Source organism: Gallus gallus, chromosome 17, assembly GCF_016699485.2.
Source record: "Gallus gallus isolate bGalGal1 chromosome 17, bGalGal1.mat.broiler.GRCg7b, whole genome shotgun sequence".
Classification (NCBI taxonomy): Eukaryota; Metazoa; Chordata; class Aves; order Galliformes; family Phasianidae; genus Gallus; species Gallus gallus.
This window is the reverse complement of record NC_052548.1, coordinates 2,622,704-2,629,619: the sequence shown is the minus strand read 5'-3', so window position 1 is coordinate 2,629,619 and position 6,916 is coordinate 2,622,704.

Genomic DNA, 6,916 nt, shown 5'->3' with positions numbered 1-6,916 from the left:
TGAGTCGATTCTTTTTGATATCTTTCCCTCGTGTGCCTATTTCTTAAATAAAGGCTTTGTCATCACCTTCATTTGCCCTACATTTTGGCGAGCCAGGCAGCCAAATATCTTTAAAGATACCCAATTATAAGCCTCTTAAAATAATTACCATGACATTTTTGAACAATTTCATGGGATGGTTTGGACGGGGAAAGGCTAGCCCCATAAGTGAGGTTTTGCCAGGGCACATCCCGGGATTCCTAGGATCCCCATATCACGGGATTGCCTGTATTATTGAAAAATGGGGTCCCCTACGGGATGCAGGAAATGTTCAGGAATCCCCAGCCCGCCTGGCTGAGTATTTCAGTAGTCTAAACAAAAACGTACTCACTACACGAGAACGACAGTTAGCTGCCTCCACGGTGGCGTGGCCGCTGCTGATGGCCTTGAACCGGCTAAATATAACTGAAGGGGTTCTCACTGATGAAAATCAACTATTACGTGACCGTGTGGAAGAACTAGAAAGACAGGTTGCAATTTTGAGAGGGAAAAAACCTAACCCTATAATCCCGGTACAAAAAATCCGAAACATCTCTCTAGAAATAACTGGGGATCCTATACAAGAGAGTCCACATGAACTGGACTCAGAAAATGAAAGCACTAAGAAGTCAGATCTTGAGGCTCCACTAGAGCTTGATCCCTTTGAGATCCGACCAGTTGTAACTCAAAAAACAAAAAAAACGCAGGACAGGCCAGCGGGGCTGCCCCCTGACCAGTGGCCCCCTGCCCAGAGCACACTACATGTAACAGCTCGCCCATACACGGCAGCTGAATTAATGGATTTAGTACAACGCTTTAGACAAAGACCGAGAGAGAGTGTGCCAGCATGGTTACTCAGACTATATGACATGGGGGCAGAAAGTGTTGTGGTGAATGGGCCAGAAATCTCAAAACTGGCATCAATTACTACTCACCCGGCCCTCAGGCAAAGACTATATGCGGCTGTGCAACACAATGAAGAAAATCATTCACTGATTGCATGGTTAATGGCCGCATGCCGTGTGACATGGGCAAATAAAACGGATATACCATTAAATACCGGCCTGTGGTCCTCTATGGAGGACTTACAAAATTATATCCGAGAATTAGGTATGAAGGAGGCAATTTATGAGGACAATTTTGAGAGCCCAGATATGATAAAATTTTCCGCAGGAATGAGGGACCTCATCCTGCAGCAGGCTCCACCACATCAGTATGGAATTTTGGTATCCATACTAAATCCCCTAGTGGCCTCAGAGGCCATTATACAACAGGCCGCCCAATTGGTGGCAGATCTGGGGGAGACAGAGCGCCTGCGCGCCAGGCGCAACGTCCGAATGGTGGTGGAAAAGTCGGACATCCATCCGCCACCACGACCTAGGAGACCTGCTCCTAATGTAATTCAATCTGGACCCATCAGGGTCTCAAGAAAACAAATGTTTACTGACTTGATTAGGGCTGGAGTTCAATTTCAAAAGATCGATGGACAGCCTAACCAGGTCTTATTACAACTATGGAAACAGTTACCAAACAGTCAGAGATTCCAACGCTCTCCTAAAAGGGAAGGAGTTAGACTCATAGAACGGATTCCACAAAATACGTGGAATCTAGAAGACTTCATAGTCCCATCAAAAAAACGTAAACCTCCTCAGGTTGCCCGGGCAGCCACAGTTGAGCCATCAGAGGAAAAAGACTTAGGGATTGCACAGCTGATGGCTTGACAGCGGAGCCAAAATTCCCCAAGACTAGGGTCTCCAGAGGAGACCGGAGACCCTACGTTGAACTAACGATTCATTGGTCCCGAAAGAATGTACAGCGGGTTATGGCATTAGTAGATACTGGGGCAGAAACATCAATTATATATGGTGACCCAAACCAATTTTCAGGCTCTAAGGCAATGATAGGTGGGTTCGGGGGGCAGATGATCCCCGTAACACAAACATGGTTGAAATTGGGGGTTGGGCGTCTACCACCCCGGGAGTACAAGGTGTCTATTGCCCCAATTCCAGAGTATATATTGGGGATTGATATCCTGTCGGGTTTGACTCTCCAAACCACTGTGGGAGAGTTCAGATTAAGGGAAAGATGTATTAGTATCCGGGCAGTGCAGGCAATCATAAGGGGTCATGCAGAAATTGAACCTATTTGTTTGCCACAACCACGCCGGATCACAAATACAAAGCAGTATAGACTCCCGGGTGGGCAACAAGAAATTACCAAGACTGTGCAGGAGCTGGAGAGAGTAGGGATTATTAGACCTGCACACAGCCCATACAACTCCCCCATATGGCCAGTCAGGAAACCAGATGGTACGTGGCGAATGACAGTAGACTACAGAGAACTAAATAAAGTCACGCCACCGATCCATGCAGCTGTACCCAACATCGCTTCCCTCATGGATACATTAAGTAGAGAAATAGAAACATACCACTGCGTTCTGGATCTAGCAAATGCATTTTTCAGCATTCCAATTGCTAAGGAGTCCCAAGACCAGTTTGCATTCACGTGGGAGGGCAGGCAGTGGACTTTTCAAGTTCTACCTCAGGGGTACGTGCATTCACCTACTTTTTGTCATAATTTGGTGGCAAGTGACTTGGCAAATTGGAACAAACCATCTACTGTCAAAATGTTCCACTACATTGATGATTTGATGTTAACATCTGACTCAATCGAGGCATTAGAAAAGACAGTACCATCATTAATTACTTATTTACAGGAAAAAGGATGGGCTATAAACCCACAAAAAGTACAAGGACCAGGGCTATCAGTTAAATTCCTGGGTGTTGTCTGGTCAGGTAAGACTAAGGTGTTACCCAGTGCGATCATTGATAAGATCCAAGCGTTCCCGGTTCCTACGAAACCGAAGCAGTTGCAGGAGTTTTTGGGTATATTAGGATATTGGCGATCCTTTATTCCCCACTTAGCACAACTGCTAAAACCCTTATATCGATTAACAAAAAAAGGCCAAGTATGGGATTGGGGTAGAACAGAACAAGAAGCCTTCCAGCAAGCAAAAATAGCTGTTAAACAGGCCCAGGCGCTAGGTATATTTGATCCAACCCTTCCAGCCGAACTAGATGTGCATGTGACCCAAGAAGGGTTTGGCTGGGGGCTGTGGCAGCGCCAGGGTTCTGTTCGAATCCCAATTGGGTTCTGGTCACAGATTTGGCATGGAGCAGAAGAGAGATACAGCATGGTTGAAAAGCAGTTATTGGCTACCTATTCTGCATTGCAGGCAGTAGAACCAATAACTCAGACCGCAGAGGTTATTGTCAAAACAACTTTACCAATTCAGGGGTGGGTAAAAGACCTAACTCACATTCCTAAGACCGGGGTGGCCCAATCACAAACAGTAGCACGCTGGGTTGCCTATCTTAGCCAAAGAAGCCGCCTGTCATCATCTCCACTGAAGGAAGAACTTCAAAAGATACTTGGGCCAGTAACATATCACAGCGAGACACCTGAGGAAATAGTGGTTACTTGTCCAGAAAAGAGTCCTGTACAGGAGGGAAAATACCCTATCCCAGAAGATGCCTGGTATACAGATGGATCCAGCAGAGGGAACCCAAGTAGGTGGCGAGCTGTCGCATACCATCCCTCAACTGAAACAATATGGTTTGAAGAAGGGGATGGACAAAGTAGCCAGTGGGCTGAGCTACGAGCTGTGTGGATGGTGATAACTCAAGAGCCTGGCAACAGTGCACTAAACATCTGCACAGATAGTTGGGCAGTCTACCGAGGGCTCACGCTCTGGATAGCACAGTGGGCCACTCAGGATTGGACAATCCATGCCCGACCTATCTGGGGCAAAGATATGTGGGTTGATATATGGAACATGGTTAGGCACAGGACCGTACGAGCATACCACGTCTCTGGACATCAACCCTTGCAGTCACCAGGCAATGATGAAGCTGACACACTGGCTCGAGTCCGATGGTTGGGAAGTACACCATCAGAAGACATAGCTCACTGGCTGCATCGGAAATTACGGCATGCAGGACAGAAAACCATGTGGGCAGCAGCTAAAGCATGGGGGTTGCCCATACAGTTACCAGATATTGTCCAGGCATGTCAGGACTGTGACGCTTGCTCGCGAATGAGACCAAGACCTCTGCCGGAAACTACGGCCCATCTCGCTAGAGGACACAACCCATTACAGCGATGGCAGATCGATTATATAGGTCCCCTTCCTCGATCTGAGGGGGCCAGATATGCCCTAACTTGTGTCGATACAGCGAGTGGACTGATGCAAGCCTATCCTGTAGCAAAGGCAAACCAAGCCAATACCATCAAAGCTCTAACTAGATTGATGGCATCATACGGGACTCCTGAGGTTATTGAGAGTGATCAAGGTACACATTTCACAGGTGCAACTGTGCAGAAGTGGGCTGAAGACAATAACATTGAATGGCGGTTTCACCTGCCCTACAATCCAACAGGAGCAGGCCTAATAGAAAGATACAATGGGATCCTGAAGGCTGCTCTGAAGGCAGATTCACAGTCCTTGCAGGGGTGGACCAAAAGGCTTTATGAAACCCTGCGAGACTTGAATGAGAGACCAAGAGATGGCAGACCCAGTGCTTTAAAAATGCTGCAGACAACTTGGGCCTCCCCACTTAGGATACAAATTACAAGCAAGGACACCTCACTCAAGCCACAAGTTGGCACAATGAATAATCTTCTGCTCCCTGCCCCTGATGACCTAGAGCCCGGGAGACACAAGGTAAAATGGCCTTGGAAGGTGCAAGCAGGACCAAAATGGTGTGGTCTCCTTGCACCTTGGGGGAGATTGTTAGAGGTTGGGGGATCAGTAAACCCTTCAGTAATCGGTGTATGGCCAACAGAGGTAATAGTTGACACCCCTGTTTTCATTGCAAGGGGGACATTAATCATGTCCATGTGGCAAATTAGAACCCCCCCTTTGGTACCCGATATAGTGATTCAGTCGCAGATTTCGGGCCAAAGAGTGTGGTATCGAAGGCCAGGACGTGCCCCAATACAGGCAGAGGTGTTGACTCAAGACCGAAATACAGCCTGCATCTTACCATGGAGGGCGGACCTACCCCTCCTCGTACCTATTAAACATCTGTTTTACTCCCCTTGAGGTTTTAAGTTCACAGGATGGCCCGCAGGAGCAACATCACTCAAACACGCTTATGAGGAAACATCATGACACCCTGTGACGCACTGCTGAACTTTTAGGGACTGGAGAGCATGAATCAGAAGCGCTACTGGTCCTTGAAAAAGATACGCCTCGAGAAAGAACATCAAGTACTGGCCCAACAGAACCGTGAAGGGGACTGCCACTGATTGCCTTTATTGTTTTGACATCCTATATTGCGGCGGGTGTTGTGTATGCGTCGCGATGCGCATTGTGTCTTGGGCCACCAGGTTGCAGGGGCTCACCCCCTACCTGCTCAGTCATTGGTTCATGCTGTGAAGGGGTGGAGTGTAGTGGAATTCCAGGGTCACAGCCTGAACCAATGGGTGGGCTCTGTGAGTGTGTGAGTGCGGCGGCGCGGCGGTACGAACGGGGGAGGGACACATTCCTCAGCTCGGCTCGGGCTGCGCACTGCTACCGGGAGGGGTGAGTCGATTCTTTTTGATATCTTTCCCTCGTGTGCCTATTTCTTAAATAAAGGCTTTGTCATCACCTTCATTTGCCCTACATATATATATATATATATATATATAAATTGCTATTTCTTTATTCCACAGCAAGCACCAAACACAGTGCTGGGGAAAGGCACCTCCCAGAGAGGCCTCCCGGCTGATGACAAGCAGGTTGTGTACACGGGCGGAATGAATAAGCGTAACAAGGGCTGTTTACCCGTTTATCCGCAGAGCACACACCCAGCAGGATGGCCGGCCCTGCAGTGACACCAGCCCGAGCTGCAGGAGCCTCCCAGGTCACCTTACGGTGGGTGTCACAGCGTAAAACCCCACTGAAGGGGTTTGAGCACTGCCTGAGAACAGTTTGTGTATTCTCAGCACAGAGGGCTCCTGCTGAGAAGCCCTTCCAGGCCCTTACTCCTCCGCTGCTTAAAAGCTACTTTTTCTTTCCAGCCTGTGCATCAATCGCAGGAAACGAACACCCTGATGGGCTTGTGCCAACAATTTAAGTAGCTCATCTTCTCCTGTGGTGCACACCCTCAGATGCTTCCATAAGCCGCTCTCCTTGCACTGCCCTTTTAGCTTTTGTTTTGCCACTTTTCTCTAGTGTCTTTCTGTAAGATGAGCCTGCATCCTCTGTCATCAGCCTCCGCAGCTCAGTTCCCTCCCAGCCTCCCCAGGTGGTATTGCCAGCGAAAAAACAGCCAACCAACACAAACAAGAGAGGGGTAGCAGAAGCACCCTGTGCTACATCAGGTTTTGCTGAACCTGTTTTCCTCATGGGAAACATTTGAAGACCCAGAGCTCTGCACACTGTTAGGCCACTCAGTGGCTGTACCATGCTTGTGCCCATCATGGGGCAGCACCACCACCCTTGTCCCAGCGGGATGCTGAACAGTAAGGTGTGGCAGCTCATTATTGTAAAAGCCCTTTGCTGAGCTGAAACCAAACCCCTTACACACTGCACTGCAACTCTCTTGATGCACTGAGATTTATACTCTTTGTTTGAGGGAAAGTACTTTTAAGCATGATGAAGTTACTCGCTCAAGGTCATAAAGTGCATTAAAGGGATTCCTGCGCTAGGAGCTGAACAAAGGCATCCTAGCTCCAGCCATGTGCTTGCTGCACAGCTACAGCACTGCAAGACAGCACTGTGCATCCCAACAAACACAGGAGCTCTTGTGAGGCGGCCGGCAGCGACACCACGGTGCTGGTCCTTTCCCAGACCACAGTTTAGCAATCTATAAAACATAACGAGATGGGCATAATCCAATACGTGAGCCCT